Genomic DNA, 22956 nt, shown 5'->3' with positions numbered 1-22956 from the left:
CGGAATCAACGGTTGATTCTGAGTCAGTGTGCGTGCGCATCCCGGCATGCCAGACACGGTAGCACCGGCATGCCAGTAACACCATCAAATGGCCCCAAAACCTCCCCATACCGGCATCCTCAATGTTGCTGACTCCGTTTCTGGCTTCAAACACACTGCTGCTACTGGCACCGGTATTACCGGAACCGGAAATAACGTCATTGTCGGAACAGGAAATGTACTGGAGGCCATTATAAAAACACAATCCATTGCAATCATTCGTGCACAGGAGTCTGAGGCACAAGATGAGCACTGAAGAATATCGAGAGACATGTCCTCAAGACAACTTGCCATACGGAGGCGCAAGCCAAGATTCAGTGAGCCAGAACTGAACATGCTGGCTGACACGCCAGTCGAGGACTCGGCACAAGTGTTCTGCGATGACCTGCAGCGCCAAACACGAATCAGAAAGAAGGCCATCTGGGAGGAGGTTGTCCAGAAGGTGTTGGCGATGGGGACAACCCCCAGGACAGTAAAGGACTGCAAAAAGAGGTGGGACGATCTATGTCTCTGTGTGCAGAACCTCCTTGCCGCACAGCACACCCAGGGCACGGCCACAGGAGGGGGATCACTATCTCCAATTAAACTGCAGGCATGGGAGGAAACTTGCAGCAGTATTATGCACACGGAGGCGAAAGAGGGAGTCAGAGATGCAGAAGCTGGAAATGTCTTATCCAATGATGCTGGCGAGTCCCCGTAAGCCCAATGTAACATCACACACCTTGTAGCTCCAATGCCAATGGGTAGGCCAATATGTCAAGTATGTTGTACCCGAGGACAGTATAGTCCTGCTGGCATTCCACCCACCGTCAACCTTGTTGCAGACATGCACATCGTACTTGCCTGCAACCCAAACCCATACACCACTCACACATCACACATGTCCCCTGTATTGCCCCCACAAGTTGCATCTGCAGGCACTCAGACACACATCCCTCTGACACTGCACAACTGCTGTCGTCACCGCCATCCTACCACATGCCCGAAGCCATGTCAGTGGCAAGTACCCCCACCACCAGCTGATGACAAGATGCACACCTCAATGATAGATGTGGCACACTTGTCCCACCCACCGTGACCCATCCTGCTAAATCACCATCCACGCAGCAGCTGCCATAAGCAGCAGTCACTTGTGGAAAACATCTGTTTCACAGTCAGACACAACACCATGTCATACAGTTTGTGTGGCACACCCATAACACCCAAGCGGGGAAACACCTGTACCCCAGGCAACATACACTGCTCACACCATATCCGCACACCACACATGCACCCACAGAGCATCCCCTACACATGCATGTGTGCACCATGCCATGCCAACCAGCATGTCCATGACAATGCACATATATTGGAAAGTACTAGCATTGATGTCTGTCTGATGAATCCACACCCATCACTGATGCCCTGCCTTACTGTCCTGCACAGGCACATCCAGGGCCACCAGGGCACAGCCCCACCACTGGAAAACTGCCACCTCCAGCCAGGATACCAACACATCCACCAGCAGATGGGAGCGGGCAACTACACCTGCGGCCCAGCCCCCCCACCAGCAGGACGACCCTGCTGCCCGCCCACCACACCAGCAGGATGAACCTGCCACCAGCAGGATGAAGCTGCCACCCACCCTGCCAGCAGGATGAACCTGGCACCCAGCCACCCTGTCAGCAGGAGGCACCTGCTGCCTGCCAACCCCATCAGCAGGAGGCACCTGCCACCGGCCCACCCCGACAGCAGGATGAAACTGCCGCCTGCCCACCCCACCCACCAGCAAGATGAACCTGCCGCCTGCAAACCTCACCAGCAGGATGAACCTGCCGCCCGCCCACCCTGCCAGTAGGATGAACCTGCCGCGCAGCCACCCCGCCAGCAGGATGAACCTGCCGCCCAGCCACCCCACCAGATGGAGGCACCTGCACCCCTTCAGCAAGGGGGTGGACCGGACAACATTGGGGACGACAGTGGAGTGGACAACATACAGAGCAACCAGAGCTATGCGGATGCAGCTGGAGTCAGTCCAATGGGCCCTTGGAGCCCTCAACCCATGCAACGACCACCCCTAGCCAATGCAAGTGACATCGAGGATGGAGAAACTAAAGCAAGCCATGCACAAAATGGTGAGGGTGTAGGTGTGAGGGATATCTTGGGTCTGGATATGAGATGGGGAAGGTATGTTCTATAGAGATTGCACAGGAAGCATGGCGTCTGTACTTTAAGAGTTTATGGGAGTAAGGGGCGTGAGCATGAATGTTGGAGGAGAGGCTGAATGGGGTTAGCAGCACAGATTGCACACATAGTGTTTAGAGATCCAATGCGTGCAACAGAGTGGTGTGATTGTGATGTTTGGGGTGTGCATGGGGGTGGAAAGGGAAGGTTGCAAGGAGTGAAGGGTCTGGTGGAAGGGGGATAATCGGGTGGGGTCTGCCGGCGGAGGAAATCTAGGCAGGATGAGGGGGTAGCTTGTGTCCTCTTGTCAGTGCTTCGAAGGGTTGGTGGCAGTGGCATGTATAGGTGGGGTCTGTTCAGGGGATTGGAGGCGTTTCTGGTGCACCAGTTGGCACCTCTAATTTTGGAACTGCTAGGCATGGGGAGGAATCCATCTTCTGGATCCTAAGGGAGGGAAATCAAGTATGGCATTGTAGAATGAACAGTAGATTTCAACAGTGAGACCCACACCCAGTGGGGAAAACCAGAGAGGCAAGACAGCTGGGGAGCACTGCCTGAAAATGCAAGTGTGTCAAATCACAAGCAGTGGGGAGATCCAAAGCTGTAATTAAACTCAATCTAGGAAGCCCTGAGATGTGATGTAGTTGACCACCACAGTATCAAGATTCAAATATACAAACCCAGCCCTGTAGGCTCTGTTGCAGGAGAAAATGCTATGTGGTGGAACACAACAGCAGCAAGAAACAACAATTCAAACAGACTCAATCTAGGAAGTACTGTGGGAAGAAAATGAAATGTGGTGGAACTAAACAGCAGTAAGAATCAAAAATGCAAACAGACTCAATCTAGGAAGTTCTGTGGGAAGAAGATGCAATGTGGTGGAACACAACAGCACTGAGAATCAAAAATGGAAACAGATTTGAATCAAGCATGCAGCACTACATCAAGGTCTCCTACCTGGGTGTTTCTGCGGACGGCAAAAGTGGTACCTGGTGGTGCTGGGGCACCAGGGTGAACAGCAAACACAGGGATGATAGGCACCCCAGGACAGAATACTTTGCCTGATCCCATCGTCAGATGCCCAGGCAAGGCTGCCCAGGGCGATTCACGGAAGAAAGCTGTCGGTATAGGAACAGACAATCCAGCTAGAGGGAGCGGGCAGGGGGTGGGAGGGATTTGGGCCTTGGGGAGAGGTGGCTGGGGCCTGCCGCATCTAGCACGGAAATACTGCTGAGCGGCTGGTGCCAGAGACATTTGGTAGAGGGGCACAAAATGGTTGTGAGTTTAAGAATCACCTGCTGAAAGCCAGTGCTCTGGTGTCCTCACTAGGAGGAGCGAGTGAGCCTTGTCCAGCAACGGAGCACTACTCTTCCTGGAACACCTCGACAGCCAATCTCCGTAGAAGGAGTGGGCAGGGGGAGGGAGAGATATGGGCCCGGGGAGATGAGGCTGGGGGCCACCGCATTTAGCACAAAAATACTGCAGAGGGCCGTGCTGGAGACATTTTGTAGAGGTGCACAAAAGGGTTGTAGGCCCAAAACTCACCCGCTGGAAGCCGGTGCTGGGGTGTCCTCAGTAGAAGGAAAACTAGAACTATAGTCAAAATAGTACCTTGTTAACATCCACAAGGTCGGCAAAACCTTTTCTGGATGGCCTAGATTATTTTCTAAGTCACCATTACCTCAATCTTAAAAATGCATTGTTTTGAGGTTATTTTAACTTCTGGACTGACAGGGCTGACAATCTAGATGCAAACAGGTTCAAAGATTAACTTAATTCACTTGATCTTCATAGTCTGATTGCTGATCCATCACAATTTAGGATTGATTTGCCTGGTTCAAATTGTTTCTATAGATCTGTCGCTCAGGGTAGACAACACAGTGCAGGTCCCCTGGACTGATCATTTATCAACATGCTCAAAACTCTTCTAGTTGCACTAGGTCAGTACCTGAGCAGAAACTAAGAATTGTTTTAACTCCCAATTTAAGAACTGCATATCTGAGCATTTGATTACTGAAAGGGACATCTATTCCTACTTTTTCTTTATTTTTTACAAACATGTTTTCAGAAATGAACCCCTTTCAGGCCAAAAGAGCAAAAAAAAGTTGGGAAAGATGTGGAAAAAATGTAAATCCACCGAGACTTCATCCTCACCTATGGCAAACCTCAGACAATATAGGACAGTGATTTTCAAATGATAAAATTACTTTTCTTACTTCAAAGATAGATGACCTGAAAAAGCAAACAACAAATTTAGGAACTTTTTTAGATTGTATAATCTTGCTTTTAATCCCAAATAGGGTCAATCCCTGTTTACCATTTCTCTGGAACATGCGTAGGCTTTAAATATTTATTAAAAATTTTTTGCTTATTTTCGAAGATATCTCAATTCGTAAGTCTACATTAACTCTTTCGTCCTCTACCTTGTCCCTCCATTTTCAATTTGTTGCTCCAGCCAATAGTCTTTCTTAATTGAAAGCTCTATGCATCACTTGTAGACCGAAGGAAGTTTTATATGCTTGTGTTGGCTGAAATGCTGGCCAGTCAATTTGCTGATTTTGTTAATAAATCATTGTAAAAATGTGTCCATGTTGCTCTCAAACAATCATTTGGGGAGAGGGGATAGCTCAGGGGCAATTGGGCCTCATTACAAGGTAGCCGTAAAAAAAAAATACCAGCATGCCTGTGCTACCGTGTCCGTGTAGCACTGCTGCCGGAATCAACGGTTGATTCTGAGTCAGTGTGCGTGCGCATCCCGGCATGCCAGACACGGTAGCACCGGCATGCCAGTAACACCATCAAATGGCCCCAAAACCTCCCCATACCGGCATCCTCAATGTTGCTGACTCCGTTTCTGGCTTCAAACACACTGCTGCTACTGGCACCGGTATTACCGGAACCGGAAATAACGTCATTGTCGGAACAGGAAATGTACTGGAGGCCATTATAAAAACACAATCCATTGCAATCATTCGTGCACAGGAGTCTGAGGCACAAGATGAGCACTGAAGAATATCGAGAGACATGTCCTCAAGACAACTTGCCATACGGAGGCGCAAGCCAAGATTCAGTGAGCCAGAACTGAACATGCTGGCTGACACGCCAGTCGAGGACTCGGCACAAGTGTTCTGCGATGACCTGCAGCGCCAAACACGAATCAGAAAGAAGGCCATCTGGGAGGAGGTTGTCCAGAAGGTGTTGGCGATGGGGACAACCCCCAGGACAGTAAAGGACTGCAAAAAGAGGTGGGACGATCTATGTCTCTGTGTGCAGAACCTCCTTGCCGCACAGCACACCCAGGGCACGGCCACAGGAGGGGGATCACTATCTCCAATTAAACTGCAGGCATGGGAGGAAACTTGCAGCAGTATTATGCACACGGAGGCGAAAGAGGGAGTCAGAGATGCAGAAGCTGGAAATGTCTTATCCAATGATGCTGGCGAGTCCCCGTAAGCCCAATGTAACATCACACACCTTGTAGCTCCAATGCCAATGGGTAGGCCAATATGTCAAGTATGTTGTACCCGAGGACAGTATAGTCCTGCTGGCATTCCACCCACCGTCAACCTTGTTGCAGACATGCACATCGTACTTGCCTGCAACCCAAACCCATACACCACTCACACATCACACATGTCCCCTGTATTGCCCCCACAAGTTGCATCTGCAGGCACTCAGACACACATCCCTCTGACACTGCACAACTGCTGTCGTCACCGCCATCCTACCACATGCCCGAAGCCATGTCAGTGGCAAGTACCCCCACCACCAGCTGATGACAAGATGCACACCTCAATGATAGATGTGGCACACTTGTCCCACCCACCGTGACCCATCCTGCTAAATCACCATCCACGCAGCAGCTGCCATAAGCAGCAGTCACTTGTGGAAAACATCTGTTTCACAGTCAGACACAACACCATGTCATACAGTTTGTGTGGCACACCCATAACACCCAAGCGGGGAAACACCTGTACCCCAGGCAACATACACTGCTCACACCATATCCGCACACCACACATGCACCCACAGAGCATCCCCTACACATGCATGTGTGCACCATGCCATGCCAACCAGCATGTCCATGACAATGCACATATATTGGAAAGTACTAGCATTGATGTCTGTCTGATGAATCCACACCCATCACTGATGCCCTGCCTTACTGTCCTGCACAGGCACATCCAGGGCCACCAGGGCACAGCCCCACCACTGGAAAACTGCCACCTCCAGCCAGGATACCAACACATCCACCAGCAGATGGGAGCGGGCAACTACACCTGCGGCCCAGCCCCCCCACCAGCAGGACGACCCTGCTGCCCGCCCACCACACCAGCAGGATGAACCTGCCACCAGCAGGATGAAGCTGCCACCCACCCTGCCAGCAGGATGAACCTGGCACCCAGCCACCCTGTCAGCAGGAGGCACCTGCTGCCTGCCAACCCCATCAGCAGGAGGCACCTGCCACCGGCCCACCCCGACAGCAGGATGAAACTGCCGCCTGCCCACCCCACCCACCAGCAAGATGAACCTGCCGCCTGCAAACCTCACCAGCAGGATGAACCTGCCGCCCGCCCACCCTGCCAGTAGGATGAACCTGCCGCGCAGCCACCCCGCCAGCAGGATGAACCTGCCGCCCAGCCACCCCACCAGATGGAGGCACCTGCACCCCTTCAGCAAGGGGGTGGACCGGACAACATTGGGGACGACAGTGGAGTGGACAACATACAGAGCAACCAGAGCTATGCGGATGCAGCTGGAGTCAGTCCAATGGGCCCTTGGAGCCCTCAACCCATGCAACGACCACCCCTAGCCAATGCAAGTGACATCGAGGATGGAGAAACTAAAGCAAGCCATGCACAAAATGGTGAGGGTGTAGGTGTGAGGGATATCTTGGGTCTGGATATGAGATGGGGAAGGTATGTTCTATAGAGATTGCACAGGAAGCATGGCGTCTGTACTTTAAGAGTTTATGGGAGTAAGGGGCGTGAGCATGAATGTTGGAGGAGAGGCTGAATGGGGTTAGCAGCACAGATTGCACACATAGTGTTTAGAGATCCAATGCGTGCAACAGAGTGGTGTGATTGTGATGTTTGGGGTGTGCATGGGGGTGGAAAGGGAAGGTTGCAAGGAGTGAAGGGTCTGGTGGAAGGGGGATAATCGGGTGGGGTCTGCCGGCGGAGGAAATCTAGGCAGGATGAGGGGGTAGCTTGTGTCCTCTTGTCAGTGCTTCGAAGGGTTGGTGGCAGTGGCATGTATAGGTGGGGTCTGTTCAGGGGATTGGAGGCGTTTCTGGTGCACCAGTTGGCACCTCTAATTTTGGAACTGCTAGGCATGGGGAGGAATCCATCTTCTGGATCCTAAGGGAGGGAAATCAAGTATGGCATTGTAGAATGAACAGTAGATTTCAACAGTGAGACCCACACCCAGTGGGGAAAACCAGAGAGGCAAGACAGCTGGGGAGCACTGCCTGAAAATGCAAGTGTGTCAAATCACAAGCAGTGGGGAGATCCAAAGCTGTAATTAAACTCAATCTAGGAAGCCCTGAGATGTGATGTAGTTGACCACCACAGTATCAAGATTCAAATATACAAACCCAGCCCTGTAGGCTCTGTTGCAGGAGAAAATGCTATGTGGTGGAACACAACAGCAGCAAGAAACAACAATTCAAACAGACTCAATCTAGGAAGTACTGTGGGAAGAAAATGAAATGTGGTGGAACTAAACAGCAGTAAGAATCAAAAATGCAAACAGACTCAATCTAGGAAGTTCTGTGGGAAGAAGATGCAATGTGGTGGAACACAACAGCACTGAGAATCAAAAATGGAAACAGATTTGAATCAAGCATGCAGCACTACATCAAGGTCTCCTACCTGGGTGTTTCTGCGGACGGCAAAAGTGGTACCTGGTGGTGCTGGGGCACCAGGGTGAACAGCAAACACAGGGATGATAGGCACCCCAGGACAGAATACTTTGCCTGATCCCATCGTCAGATGCCCAGGCAAGGCTGCCCAGGGCGATTCACGGAAGAAAGCTGTCGGTATAGGAACAGACAATCCAGCTAGAGGGAGCGGGCAGGGGGTGGGAGGGATTTGGGCCTTGGGGAGAGGTGGCTGGGGCCTGCCGCATCTAGCACGGAAATACTGCTGAGCGGCTGGTGCCAGAGACATTTGGTAGAGGGGCACAAAATGGTTGTGAGTTTAAGAATCACCTGCTGAAAGCCAGTGCTCTGGTGTCCTCACTAGGAGGAGCGAGTGAGCCTTGTCCAGCAACGGAGCACTACTCTTCCTGGAACACCTCGACAGCCAATCTCCGTAGAAGGAGTGGGCAGGGGGAGGGAGAGATATGGGCCCGGGGAGATGAGGCTGGGGGCCACCGCATTTAGCACAAAAATACTGCAGAGGGCCGTGCTGGAGACATTTTGTAGAGGTGCACAAAAGGGTTGTAGGCCCAAAACTCACCCGCTGGAAGCCGGTGCTGGGGTGTCCTCAGTAGAAGGAAAACTAGAACTATAGTCAAAATAGTACCTTGTTAACATCCACAAGGTCGGCAAAACCTTTTCTGGATGGCCTAGATTATTTTCTAAGTCACCATTACCTCAATCTTAAAAATGCATTGTTTTGAGGTTATTTTAACTTCTGGACTGACAGGGCTGACAATCTAGATGCAAACAGGTTCAAAGATTAACTTAATTCACTTGATCTTCATAGTCTGATTGCTGATCCATCACAATTTAGGATTGATTTGCCTGGTTCAAATTGTTTCTATAGATCTGTCGCTCAGGGTAGACAACACAGTGCAGGTCCCCTGGACTGATCATTTATCAACATGCTCAAAACTCTTCTAGTTGCACTAGGTCAGTACCTGAGCAGAAACTGTAAGAATTGTTTTAACTCCCAATTTAAGAACTGCATATCTGAGCATTTGATTACTGAAAGGGACATCTATTCCTACTTTTTCTTTATTTTTTACAAACATGTTTTCAGAAATGATCCCCCTTTCAGGCCAAAAGAGCAAAAAAAAGTTGGGAAAGATGTGGAAAAAATGTAAATCCACCGAGACTTCATCCTCACCTATGGCAAACCTCAGACAATATAGGACAGTGATTTTCAAATGATAAAATTACTTTTCTTACTTCAAAGATAGATGACCTGAAAAAGCAAACAACAAATTTAGGAACTTTTTTAGATTGTATAATCTTGCTTTTAATCCCAAATAGGGTCAATCCCTGTTTACCATTTCTCTGGAACATGCGTAGGCTTTAAATATTTATTAAAAAATTTTTGCTTATTTTCGAAGATATCTCAATTCGTAAGTCTACATTAACTCTTTCGTCCTCTACCTTGTCCCTCCATTTTCAATTTGTTGCTCCAGCCAATAGTCTTTCTTAATTGAAAGCTCTATGCATCACTTGTAGACCGAAGGAAGTTTTATATGCTTGTGTTGGCTGAAATGCTGGCCAGTCAATTTGCTGATTTTGTTAATAAATCATTGTAAAAATGTGTCCATGTTGCTCTCAAACAATCATTTGGGGAGAGGGGATAGCTCAGGGGCAATTGGGCCTCATTACAAGGTAGCCGTAAAAAAAAAATACCAGCATGCCTGTGCTACCGTGTCCGTGTAGCACTGCTGCCGGAATCAACGGTTGATTCTGAGTCAGTGTGCGTGCGCATCCCGGCATGCCAGACACGGTAGCACCGGCATGCCAGTAACACCATCAAATGGCCCCAAAACCTCCCCATACCGGCGTCCTCAATGTTGCTGACTCCGTTTCTGGCTTCAAACACACTGCTGCTACTGGCACCGGTATTACCGGAACCGGAAATAACGTCATTGTCGGAACAGGAAATGTACTGGAGGCCATTATAAAAACACAATCCATTGCAATCATTCGTGCACAGGAGTCTGAGGCACAAGATGAGCACTGAAGAATATCGAGAGACATGTCCTCAAGACAACTTGCCATACGGAGGCGCAAGCCAAGATTCAGTGAGCCAGAACTGAACATGCTGGCTGACACGCCAGTCGAGGACTCGGCACAAGTGTTCTGCGATGACCTGCAGCGCCAAACACGAATCAGAAAGAAGGCCATCTGGGAGGAGGTTGTCCAGAAGGTGTTGGCGATGGGGACAACCCCCAGGACAGTAAAGGACTGCAAAAAGAGGTGGGACGATCTATGTCTCTGTGTGCAGAACCTCCTTGCCGCACAGCACACCCAGGGCACGGCCACAGGAGGGGGATCACTATCTCCAATTAAACTGCAGGCATGGGAGGAAACTTGCAGCAGTATTATGCACACGGAGGCGAAAGAGGGAGTCAGAGATGCAGAAGCTGGAAATGTCTTATCCAATGATGCTGGCGAGTCCCCGTAAGCCCAATGTAACATCACACACCTTGTAGCTCCAATGCCAATGGGTAGGCCAATATGTCAAGTATGTTGTACCCGAGGACAGTATAGTCCTGCTGGCATTCCACCCACCGTCAACCTTGTTGCAGACATGCACATCGTACTTGCCTGCAACCCAAACCCATACACCACTCACACATCACACATGTCCCCTGTATTGCCCCCACAAGTTGCATCTGCAGGCACTCAGACACACATCCCTCTGACACTGCACAACTGCTGTCGTCACCGCCATCCTACCACATGCCCGAAGCCATGTCAGTGGCAAGTACCCCCACCACCAGCTGATGACAAGATGCACACCTCAATGATAGATGTGGCACACTTGTCCCACCCACCGTGACCCATCCTGCTAAATCACCATCCACGCAGCAGCTGCCATAAGCAGCAGTCACTTGTGGAAAACATCTGTTTCACAGTCAGACACAACACCATGTCATACAGTTTGTGTGGCACACCCATAACACCCAAGCGGGGAAACACCTGTACCCCAGGCAACATACACTGCTCACACCATATCCGCACACCACACATGCACCCACAGAGCATCCCCTACACATGCATGTGTGCACCATGCCATGCCAACCAGCATGTCCATGACAATGCACATATATTGGAAAGTACTAGCATTGATGTCTGTCTGATGAATCCACACCCATCACTGATGCCCTGCCTTACTGTCCTGCACAGGCACATCCAGGGCCACCAGGGCACAGCCCCACCACTGGAAAACTGCCACCTCCAGCCAGGATACCAACACATCCACCAGCAGATGGGAGCGGGCAACTACACCTGCGGCCCAGCCCCCCCACCAGCAGGACGACCCTGCTGCCCGCCCACCAAACCAGCAGGATGAACCTGCCACCAGCAGGATGAAGCTGCCACCCACCCTGCCAGCAGGATGAACCTGGCACCCAGCCACCCTGTCAGCAGGAGGCACCTGCTGCCTGCCAACCCCATCAGCAGGAGGCACCTGCCACCGGCCCACCCCGACAGCAGGATGAAACTGCCGCCTGCCCACCCCACCCACCAGCAAGATGAACCTGCCGCCTGCAAACCTCACCAGCAGGATGAACCTGCCGCCCGCCCACCCTGCCAGTAGGATGAACCTGCCGCGCAGCCACCCCGCCAGCAGGATGAACCTGCCGCCCAGCCACCCCACCAGATGGAGGCACCTGCACCCCTTCAGCAAGGGGGTGGACCGGACAACATTGGGGACGACAGTGGAGTGGACAACATACAGAGCAACCAGAGCTATGCGGATGCAGCTGGAGTCAGTCCAATGGGCCCTTGGAGCCCTCAACCCATGCAACGACCACCCCTAGCCAATGCAAGTGACATCGAGGATGGAGAAACTAAAGCAAGCCATGCACAAAATGGTGAGGGTGTAGGTGTGAGGGATATCTTGGGTCTGGATATGAGATGGGGAAGGTATGTTCTATAGAGATTGCACAGGAAGCATGGCGTCTGTACTTTAAGAGTTTATGGGAGTAAGGGGCGTGAGCATGAATGTTGGAGGAGAGGCTGAATGGGGTTAGCAGCACAGATTGCACACATAGTGTTTAGAGATCCAATGCGTGCAACAGAGTGGTGTGATTGTGATGTTTGGGGTGTGCATGGGGGTGGAAAGGGAAGGTTGCAAGGAGTGAAGGGTCTGGTGGAAGGGGGATAATCGGGTGGGGTCTGCCGGCGGAGGAAATCTAGGCAGGATGAGGGGGTAGCTTGTGTCCTCTTGTCAGTGCTTCGAAGGGTTGGTGGCAGTGGCATGTATAGGTGGGGTCTGTTCAGGGGATTGGAGGCGTTTCTGGTGCACCAGTTGGCACCTCTAATTTTGGAACTGCTAGGCATGGGGAGGAATCCATCTTCTGGATCCTAAGGGAGGGAAATCAAGTATGGCATTGTAGAATGAACAGTAGATTTCAACAGTGAGACCCACACCCAGTGGGGAAAACCAGAGAGGCAAGACAGCTGGGGAGCACTGCCTGAAAATGCAAGTGTGTCAAATCACAAGCAGTGGGGAGATCCAAAGCTGTAATTAAACTCAATCTAGGAAGCCCTGAGATGTGATGTAGTTGACCACCACAGTATCAAGATTCAAATATACAAACCCAGCCCTGTAGGCTCTGTTGCAGGAGAAAATGCTATGTGGTGGAACACAACAGCAGCAAGAAACAACAATTCAAACAGACTCAATCTAGGAAGTACTGTGGGAAGAAAATGAAATGTGGTGGAACTAAACAGCAGTAAGAATCAAAAATGCAAACAGACTCAATCTAGGAAGTTCTGTGGGAAGAAGATGCAATGTGGTGGAACACAACAGCACTGAGAATCAAAAATGGAAACAGATTTGAATCAAGCATGCAGCACTACATCAAGGTCTCCTACCTGGGTGTTTCTGCGGACGGCAAAAGTGGTAACTGGTGGTGCTGGGGCACCAGGGTGAACAGCAAACACAGGGATGATAGGCACCCCAGGACAGAATACTTTGCCTGATCCCATCGTCAGATGCCCAGGCAAGGCTGCCCAGGGCGATTCACGGAAGAAAGCTGTCGATATAGGAACAGACAATCCAGCTAGAGGGAGCGGGCAGGGGGTGGGAGGGATTTGGGCCTTGGGGAGAGGTGGCTGGGGCCTGCCGCATCTAGCACGGAAATACTGCTGAGCGGCTGGTGCCAGAGACATTTGGTAGAGGGGCACAAAATGGTTGTGGGTTTAAGAATCACCTGCTGAAAGCCAGTGCTCTGGTGTCCTCACTAGGAGGAGCGAGTGAGCCTTGTCCAGCAACGGAGCACTACTCTTCCTGGAACACCTCGACAGCCAATCTCCGTAGAAGGAGTGGGCAGGGGGAGGGAGAGATATGGGCCCTGGGGAGATGAGGCTGGGGGCCACCGCATTTAGCACAAAAATACTGCAGAGGGCCGTGCTGGAGACATTTTGTAGAGGTGCACAAAAGGGTTGTAGGCCCAAAACTCACCCACTGGAAGCCGGTGCTGGGGTGTCCTCAGTAGAAGGAAAACTAGAACTATAGTCACAATAGTACCTTGTTAACATCCACAAGGTCGGCAAAACCTTTTCTGGATGGCCTAGATTATTTTCTAAGTCACCATTACCTCAATCTTAAAAATGCATTGTTTTGAGGTTATTTTAACTTCTGGACTGACAGGGCTGACAATCTAGATGCAAACAGGTTCAAAGATTAACTTTATTCACATGATCTTCGTAGTCTGATTGCTGATCCATCACAATTTAGGATTGATTTGCCTGGTTCAAATTGTTTCTATAGATCTGTCGCTCAGGGTAGACAACACAGTGCAGGTCCCCTGGACTGATCATTTATCAACATGCTCAAAACTCTTCTAGTTGCACTAGGTCAGTACCTGAGCAGAAACTGTAAGAATTGTTTTAACTCCCAATTTAAGAACTGCATATCTGAGCATTTGATTACTGAAAGGGACATCTATTCCTACTTTTTCTTTATTTTTTACAAACATGTTTTCAGAAATGATCCCCCTTTCAGGCCAACAGAGCAAAAAAAAGTTGGGAAAGATGTGGAAAAAATGTAAATCCACCGAGACTTCATCCTCACCTATGGCAAACCTCAGACAATATAGGACAGTGATTTTCAAATGATAAAATTACTTTTCTTACTTCAAAGATAGATGACCTGAAAAAGCAAACAACAAATTTAGGAACTTTTTCAGATTGTATAATCTTGCTTTTAATCCCAAATAGGGTCAATCCCTGTTTACCATTTCTCTGGAACATGCGTAGGCTTTAAATATTTATTAAAACAATTTTTGCTTATTTTCGAAGATATCTCAATTCGTAAGTCTACATTAACTCTTTCGTCCTCTACCTTGTCCCTCCATTTTCAATTTGTTGCTCCAGCCAATAGTCTTTCTTAATTGAAAGCTCTATGCATCACTTGTAGACCGAAGGATGTTTTATATGTTTGTGTTGGCTGAAATGCTGGCCAGTCAATTTGCTGATTTTGTTAATAAATCATTGTAAAAATGTGTCCATGTTGCTCTCAAACAATCATTTGGGGAGAGGGGATAGCTCAGGGGCAATTGGGCCTCATTACAAGGTAGCCGTAAAAAAAAAAAATACCAGCATGCCTGTGCTACCGTGTCCGTGTAGCACTGCTGCCGGAATCAACGGTTGATTCTGAGTCAGTGTGCGTGCGCATCCCGGCATGCCAGACACGGTAGCACCGGCATGCCAGTAACACCATCAAATGGCCCCAAAACCTCCCCATACCGGCATCCTCAATGTTGCTGACTCCGTTTCTGGCTTCAAACACACTGCTGCTACTGGCACCGGTATTACCGGAACCGGAAATAACGTCATTGTCGGAACAGGAAATGTACTGGAGGCCATTATAAAAACACAATCCATTGCAATCATTCGTGCACAGGAGTCTGAGGCACAAGATGAGCAGTGAAGAATATCGAGAGACATGTCCTCAAGACAACCTGCCATACGGAGGCGCAAGCCAAGATTCAGTGAGCCAGAACTGAACATGCTGGCTGACACGCCAGTCGAGGACTCGGCACAAGTGTTCTGCGATGACCTGCAGCACCAAACACAAATCAGAAAGAAGGCCATCTGGGAGGAGGTTGTCCAGAAGGTGTTGGCGATGGGGACAACCCCCAGGACAGTAAAGGACTGCAAAAAGAGGTGGGACGATCTATGTCTCTGTGTGCAGAACCTCCTTGCCGCACAGCACACCCAGCGCACGGCCACAGGAGGGGGATCACTATCTCCAATTAAACTGCAGGCATGGGAGGAAACTTGCAGCAGTATTATGCACACGGAGGCGAAAGAGGGAGTCAGAGATGCAGAAGCTGGAAATGTCTTATCCAATGATGCTGGCGAGTCCCTGTAAGCACAATGTAACATCACACACCTTGTAGCTCCAATGCCAATATGTCAAGTATGTTGTACCCGAGGACAGTATAGTCCTGCTGGCATTCCACCCACCGTCAACCTTGTTGCAGACATGCACATCGTACTTGCCTGCAACCCAAACCCATACACCACTCACACATCACACATGTCCCCTGTATTGCCCCCACAAGTTGCATCTGCAGGCACTCAGACACACATCCCTCTGACACTGCACAACTGCTGTCGTCACCGCCATCCTACCACATGCCCGAAGCCATGTCAGTGGCAAGTACCCCCACCACCAGCTGATGACAAGATGCACACATCAATGATAGATGTGGCACACTTGTCCCACCCACCGTGACCCATCCTGCTAAATCACCATCCACGCAGCAGCTGCCATAAGCAGCAGTCACTTGTGGAAAACATCTGTTTCACAGTCAGACACAACACCATGTCATACAGTTTGTGTGGCACACCCATAACACCCAAGCGGGGAAACACCTGTACCCCAGGCAACATACACTGCTCACACCATATCCGCACACCACACATGCACCCACAGAGCATCCCCTACACATGCATGTGTGCACCATGCCATGCCAACCAGCAGGTCCATGACAATGCACATATATTGGAAAGTACTAGCATTGACGTCTGTCTGATGAATCCACACCCATCACTGATGCCCTGCCTTACTGTCCTGCACAGGCACATCCAAGGCCACCAGGGCACAGCCCCACCACTGGAAAACTGCCACCTCCAGCCAGGATACCAACACATCCACCAGCAGATGGGAGCGGGCAACTACACCTGCGGCCCAGCCCCCCCACCAGCAGGACGACCCTGCTGCCCGCCCACCACACCAGCAGGATGAACCTGCCACCAGCAGGATGAAGCTGCCACCCACCCTGCCAGCAGGATGAACCTGGCACCCAGCCACCCTGTCAGCAGGAGGCACCTGCTGCCTGCCAACCCCATCAGCAGGAGGCACCTGCCACCGGCCCACCCCGACAGCAGGATGAAACTGCCGCCTGCCCACCCCACCAGCAAGATGAACCTGCCGCCTGCAAACCCCACCAGCAGGATGAACCTGCCGCCCACCCACCCTGCCAGTAGGATGAACCTGCCGCGCAGCCACCCCGCCAGCAGGATGAACCTGCCGCCCAGCCACCCCACCAGATGGAGGCACCTGCACCCCTTCAGCAAGGGGGTGGACCGGACAACATTGGGGACGACAGTGGAGGGGACAACATACAGAGCAACCAGAGCTATGTGGATGCAGCTGGAGTCAGTCCAATGGGCCCTTGGAGCCCTCAACCCATGCAACGACCACCCCTAGCCAATGCAAGTGACATCGAGGATGGAGAAACTAAAGCAAGCCATGCACAAAATGGTGCAACAATACCTTGCCGAGGGAGGGGGTGTGTTGAGAGGGTTGGTTGGGGAGGGGATGTGGGGATAGTTGGGGAGGGGATGTGTGGAGGGTTGATTGGGGAGGAGATGTGGGGATAGTTGGTTGGGGAGGGGGTGTGTGGAAGGCTGGTTGGGGAGAGGGTGTGGGGATAGTTGTATTGGATCATATAGGTAGTTAAGGGCAATCAAAATTGTACATAGTTATTTTTTACACAATATATCTGGTGTTGCAAAAAGAAACATGACTGGACATTGATTTTACAGTGTGACTGAATTTATTCATTTACAGTGTGCAGTGCCCAGTGTGATCCATGTCCAGTGCCCAATGTGCTTGATGTCCAGTGCCCTGTGTGTAATAGGTGCTCAAAAGTAGTGGTGTAGAAGTTGTTGCTGTGTGGCATGTCCATCATTGCCATTGTAGCACAGTGCATTATCCTCCTCCTCCTCATCATCCTCGTCTTCAGCCTCTGGTGGCAGCATGTCCATGTCGGGGGGCAGGGGAGGTTGCGCCGGATTCACATATTGTGCAACATGGCACATGACAGCAAAATTTTGTTCACCTTTTCTGCGCTGTACATGAGGGCTCCCCCAGATTTGCTGAGGCAGCGGAACCTGGCCTTCAAGAGGCCAAAAGTCTGCTCAATGATGCAGCGAGTTTACACATGGGCATGGTTGTAGGCCTGTTTGTGCCTGTTGTGGGGTTGCCTGATGAGGGTCATTAGCCATGGCATCAGGGGATACCCGGCATCACCTGCACAGGAGCAAGAGAAAGAGTACATGTCAATTTCCTGGGCATTTCATGTTGGCACAGGCTGTATAGTATTTATTTGAGAAGACTGACATGCACAGGCAAACATTTGTTTACATAGCATATGTTATTTTTCGTGTACCCCAAGGGAACTTTGTCAGGATGTGTGTGGGGGGGCTGTTGTGCAGTTGCTTTCACATGGACCAATCACATACTACTTGACCTCTAAAAATTTCTGTACAACTGACACAAATGGATGTGAATGTCATTAATGTGTCACAAATGAAAATGAACTGTCCCTGTACAACGGTATTTTTGACATTTAAATGATGTCCATTTGTGATTTAGTCGTAGTAACGGTATACTGTCTTTATTTGCAATCATTCATCGACACATCCTTATTTATCGTAACCCATATGACGAAAACACATATTGAATGAATATATGTGTGAGGGGTAAAGGGTTACATAATTGCGATAAGGGTGGGAGAGTGCATTTAGGGATGGTAAATGCTGAATTGGGTGACGCTGCCACCTTAGAATCATGTATTAGTGGTAGTCAAGGAATTTCTCATTTTGGAGGATTTGGTCTAAACGCATTCAATTTAAAGGTGTTCATTAAGGAGACATGACCCGGGTACTAACAGGCAGTGTACCTGTGAAATGGGTGTGCAGTCACAATGATTCCTGTGCAGCAGCTTCTGGAATCTCTGGCTGAGCATAATGACTTGTGTGTTTCCTTGACTGTGTTTTTGCTTGTCATTTATTATAACTCTGGTGTGGTGCATTCTGGTATATGTGGTTTTGCTATTTTGCTGGCCCAAATAGATGTATGCACAGCAGACCGGTACCATCAAGTGAGGAGATCTCATACCGCTCGACACCGCAAGGTGTTCCGGCACGCATGAGTAAAGGCGTTCGCTCTAAAGTAATTTACAAGCAACCGTAACCTGTCCCGTCCAGACGGACCGTCTGGTCGGGACAGACGGACCGTCTGGTAAAACCAGCCGTTAAGGTCAGGTCCCGCAAAGGGAACTCGTAGTAAGGCATTAAGGGTTTATCGGTACCAGTAAACCCTTACCGCCTACCGTGTAATGAGGTCCTAAATCTCTAAGACTCTGGTATAGTGTGTGGGGTAATATACAGAGACAACTCGGTCTGCTGTTCACTGTGATTTTATAGTAAACCCAGAGAGTTTGGCAACAATTTTAGCAGACTTCTTGAATATCTGCTTTACATAGAAAACAAATACATTTGAAACTATTTCACTTGTCACAAATGACATGTGTTGTAGCGAATGCGACATGTGCCTCTTATCAAAAACGTTTAAATAATTGTAGTAGACAAGTGACAGGGCATGCTTCTATATATATCCCCTCAACCTAGATAAGCGAACCATCAGCGCTACGTAGGGGTAGAAAATACAGAAAGGCTTAGTTTAATTTGGTAGGAGGGCAAGATAGGCAGAATCCATACCTTTGGTGAATATGTAAATGACAAAAATTGTATTACCTGAGATTTGAATGTGTGACAATGCACTATATGTATTACATACATGGAGACACGGCTGTGAAGGCCTTGCCTTTGGCATGCTACTACTGTGTTGCACCTTCAGTTACACCTACAAACTTGCACATTTCATGACCTCACAACGCTGACTAGGGTCATGTCCCGTTCTATGTGTCAGGTTTGTTATTGTGCAGGTTGTGGGTAATAAGGTTAATTGTTTTTCTTCCTCATCTACCTTTGCCTTTTCATGACCTATCCAGCCTCTGTGCACTTTCACAGAGCTTTGTTAAAGGTGATAGGAAATTGCAGTTGGAGTAATGATAGATAAATACATGCAGTGTGGAAATCCACTGTTTATGCATCTCATACTGGGCCATATTTCAAAAGTGCACATGGCCTTGTAGTTAGACTCAGCCAGCAGCCAGGTTGGATCTGCTGATTACTGCCCCCCCCCAATACACAGTGCACATGGCCTTGTAGTTAGACTCACCCAGTAGCCAGGTACGATGTCCAGCGTGTCGTGCCATGTAGCAGGGCAGCGTGGAGTTCTTCAGCACCATGGAGTCATGTGTAGAACCAGGGAATCTTGCACAGCAATGTGTGATGAGCTGCGGGGCATCACACAGCATCTGTATGTTGAGGGAATGGTACAGCTTCCTGTTGTGGTGCACTACCTCCACGGCATGCCTGACCACCAGCTCCACATGTGTGCAGTCAACCGCACCAATTACATTAGGCATGCCTGCAAGTGCATGGAATGCTATTTTTGTGGCATTAGCCTCCACTACAGTCTGTGGTAAGCTGATGTGGTTGTGTACGTGGGACAGGAATGCATCTAGCACCTGGTAGAGCACACAGGAAAAACGGGGTAGGGAGATACCATGCAGCTGCCCCACTGTGTGCTGATATGTGCCTGAGGCAAGGAGGTGTAGCATAGACACTACCTTCAGCAAGGGGTGGATGGCAGTCCGGATATTTATGAGGCTCACCAGGTCATCATGTATCAGGTCCCCTATAGGGGTGATGGTTTCCTTGTCTAGCCGGTACATGGTGTGGATCTGAGCAGGGGTGAGATTGAATGGGGTGGCCCTTAGGCAAGGGATTGTTGGCTGCCTGCGGGCTACAACGTGCTGCACATTGGGTATTTGCAGGGCCATGATCATGTGCCTCCTCTGTGTCCTCCATCTCACTGCCTCTTCAATCAGTAGCTCTGCAGGCATGTCCTCCAGCTCCAGTACTGCTAGTGCTAATGGTATCATTGCGGTTTCGGAAGGGGTGTGGGGTGTGGGAGTGGTCCTTTTGTGCAGTGGAACAGGCCATTGGATCCACCAGTGCTGATTGTGTGCACCTTTGGCATTTTTCTACACACCAGAATCCACTTAACGCCTGGTCCGCGATGCTGGTGTTTCTGGCATCATTTTCCTGTTACCAGCTTGTCCATGCCGGTGGTTGCGTGTCCATGCACCTCTGAATGTGCACTTACGTACGTCATGCCGGTATCACTGGCACGGCTGCCGCGTGTCTCTGCAGATACCAGCAATGGCGTTGCCGGATGCGGTGGGTCACTTGCGATGTCGGTAACCTCAGACTACACCGATCCGGAAAAGGGTGCCGGTACAGATATACCACCAACGTTATTTCCAGACCGGCATACTTGTAATGAGGCCCAATGTGTCTGTCTTGGAAACAAAACAACGCAGCGCAACACAGGTTTGAACCCTGATCCTGCGCTTAGAAACCAATGTCTGGTATTAGGCACGTTATAAAAGAACAATTATAATTATACATTTGTTACCACTTTGCTCAAGAAACTGACGCTTGACCCTTCTGTTTCATCCAACTATCATCCTATTGTTGGTTTGTTGGTCTTCTATGGACATCAAACATTCTTGAACATGCTGTTAAGCTTCAACGTCAGCAACTTGTGGAAAGGTATGTCGCTTGGAGTCCTATCAATCAGGTTTCCCGTCTAAGCATGCATGGAGACTGTAAGTGTATGGTTGGGCCAATACTTTATTGGATGACGACTAGGGGTCCCTCACATCATTGGTGATGCTTAACATTTTGGCAGCATGCAATACAGTACACAACAAACTGTTACTGATTCTCTCAGCTTGCCAAGACAATCCTAGCACTGGCTGCCAGTTAAGCGCAGGAATGATTTACAGATACTTTGCTTTTATCTTCATGGCTTAGCTCCTAATTATCTGGAAAAAGATTGTTTCCTACAGACGGTCTCAACCAGTGAGATCAAAACATCTTTGTTTCCTGGAGAAACAGATTCAAAAATAGGGGTGTCACAAATTTGGCACAAGTGCCCCAGAAAAGTGGAACAATTTCCCTCTGTCCATTCCTAAAATACAAATGCTTTTACCTTTGTGCCGAACTTAGAGGTCATACTTGTGTTAATGGCTGTTCTGTTGTTTATGCATATTGTTTCTTCTGCTATTGATACTATCCCTGACTGTAGGCAGTTTAGCCTGCCCGGAGGCTCATTGCAAAACAGTCAAAGTCATTTGATTTTTAAGAAACTACAATGCAGTTGTAGAAAATGGTATGTAAGATTGAGGAACATTATTAAAATGTTCAAAACATTTAGAGTATCCATATTGTTGTGTTCTGTCTTTTATACATTTCTGCCCTTAAGTATTATATTATTATTAAAAACCAACATTTACATGTAAATTGGAAACATTTACAGCTTCAGCCAGTTCTCTTGAAGGTATAAGTAGCCGATTTCAAGGGCTTCCGAATGCCAGTAAGTGCAATGGACATCCACATAACACTAGAATCAACACAGCCATTAACTCTCAATCCACAAACAAAGCTAGTGATTTATGGTCTTGAGGAACACATCCCAGGAGGTGGACCTTTTGTTCTAGAATCTCTTGCCTATCATACCAGGTGGAGTCATACCCATTGAACCACCTCAGACTGGGGGCATTCCCATTCCTGGCCTGGGTCTCATCATGCCTGGAGGTGCAACTCATCCCATCAGCGGCATTGGGCCGCTTCTGCCACCCGGCTGGTACTGCGTTGGCGCTCCTGCAATGCTAGCACCAGATGAATTTCCACATCCCTGTGGTGGTATCACCTGCTGGGATGGGCCACCAACTTCTTGTCCTGGCCCTGCCAAGCCTGCAGGTGCTTGTGGTATTGGTACACTGGCTGGCACTCCTCTCCCTGAAGTCCTTCCAACACCAGGTCCTCCTGCAGCTCCTGCGAGTGGGAAACGGGCAATACCAGAATCGTTTGGGGGATGTACTTCCACAGCCATAGATGCGAGGTTTCCGCCACAGAGTAGTACCAACCCAAGGACACTCTTCACTCTTCACTTCACGTTCTGACTGTTTAGAATTCTTAGGATTGATCTTCCTCGCAGACACAGAGAATGAAATTGATGTGTTTATCAAAAGCTTTGAAAATGGCAATAAATATGCTGCCATCTTGCAGGATACAGTGTATTCAAATGTGTTGGAGCATCTTACTGCTCTTTCCCACCGTCATAGCTGCGGTTCGGATGCCGCTGATACATGACGGATTCTAGTCAGGAAATTTAAAAATTCCATCTCAGACTCCTTGTATTATTACTGTGTTAAAAGGCTCAAAAGGTTCAACCTTTATTTTTATGTTTACTACTGACTGAAGGCAGAGTAACTGTGTGGGCCCTCCAAGCATTTTTTTTTTTAAAAAAACAATACTTAGTTAACAGTCAACAGCAGGTTCTAAAAAAAGCTACAATATTTTTGCAATTGATGTGATCTTCACTTGATGGCTATAAAAAT

The 22956-nt window shown here is 49.3% G+C and overlaps 1 pseudogene; it reads right to left on the bottom strand.

The window, feature by feature from the left end:
* Nucleotides 1-22100: 22100 nt before the first annotated feature.
* LOC138521809 (small nuclear ribonucleoprotein-associated protein B' pseudogene) lies at nt 22101-22743 on the bottom strand (annotated as a pseudogene).
* Between the last annotated feature and the right edge of the window lie 213 nt (nt 22744-22956).

The sequence above is a fragment of the Ambystoma mexicanum genome, chromosome 1q (assembly GCF_040938575.1).
Source record: "Ambystoma mexicanum isolate Mex_15411 chromosome 1q, UKY_AmexF1_1, whole genome shotgun sequence".
Taxonomy (NCBI): domain Eukaryota; kingdom Metazoa; phylum Chordata; class Amphibia; order Caudata; family Ambystomatidae; genus Ambystoma; species Ambystoma mexicanum.
Note: the sequence above shows the minus strand (reverse complement) of the source record. Positions and strands in the feature narration are given on the sequence as shown.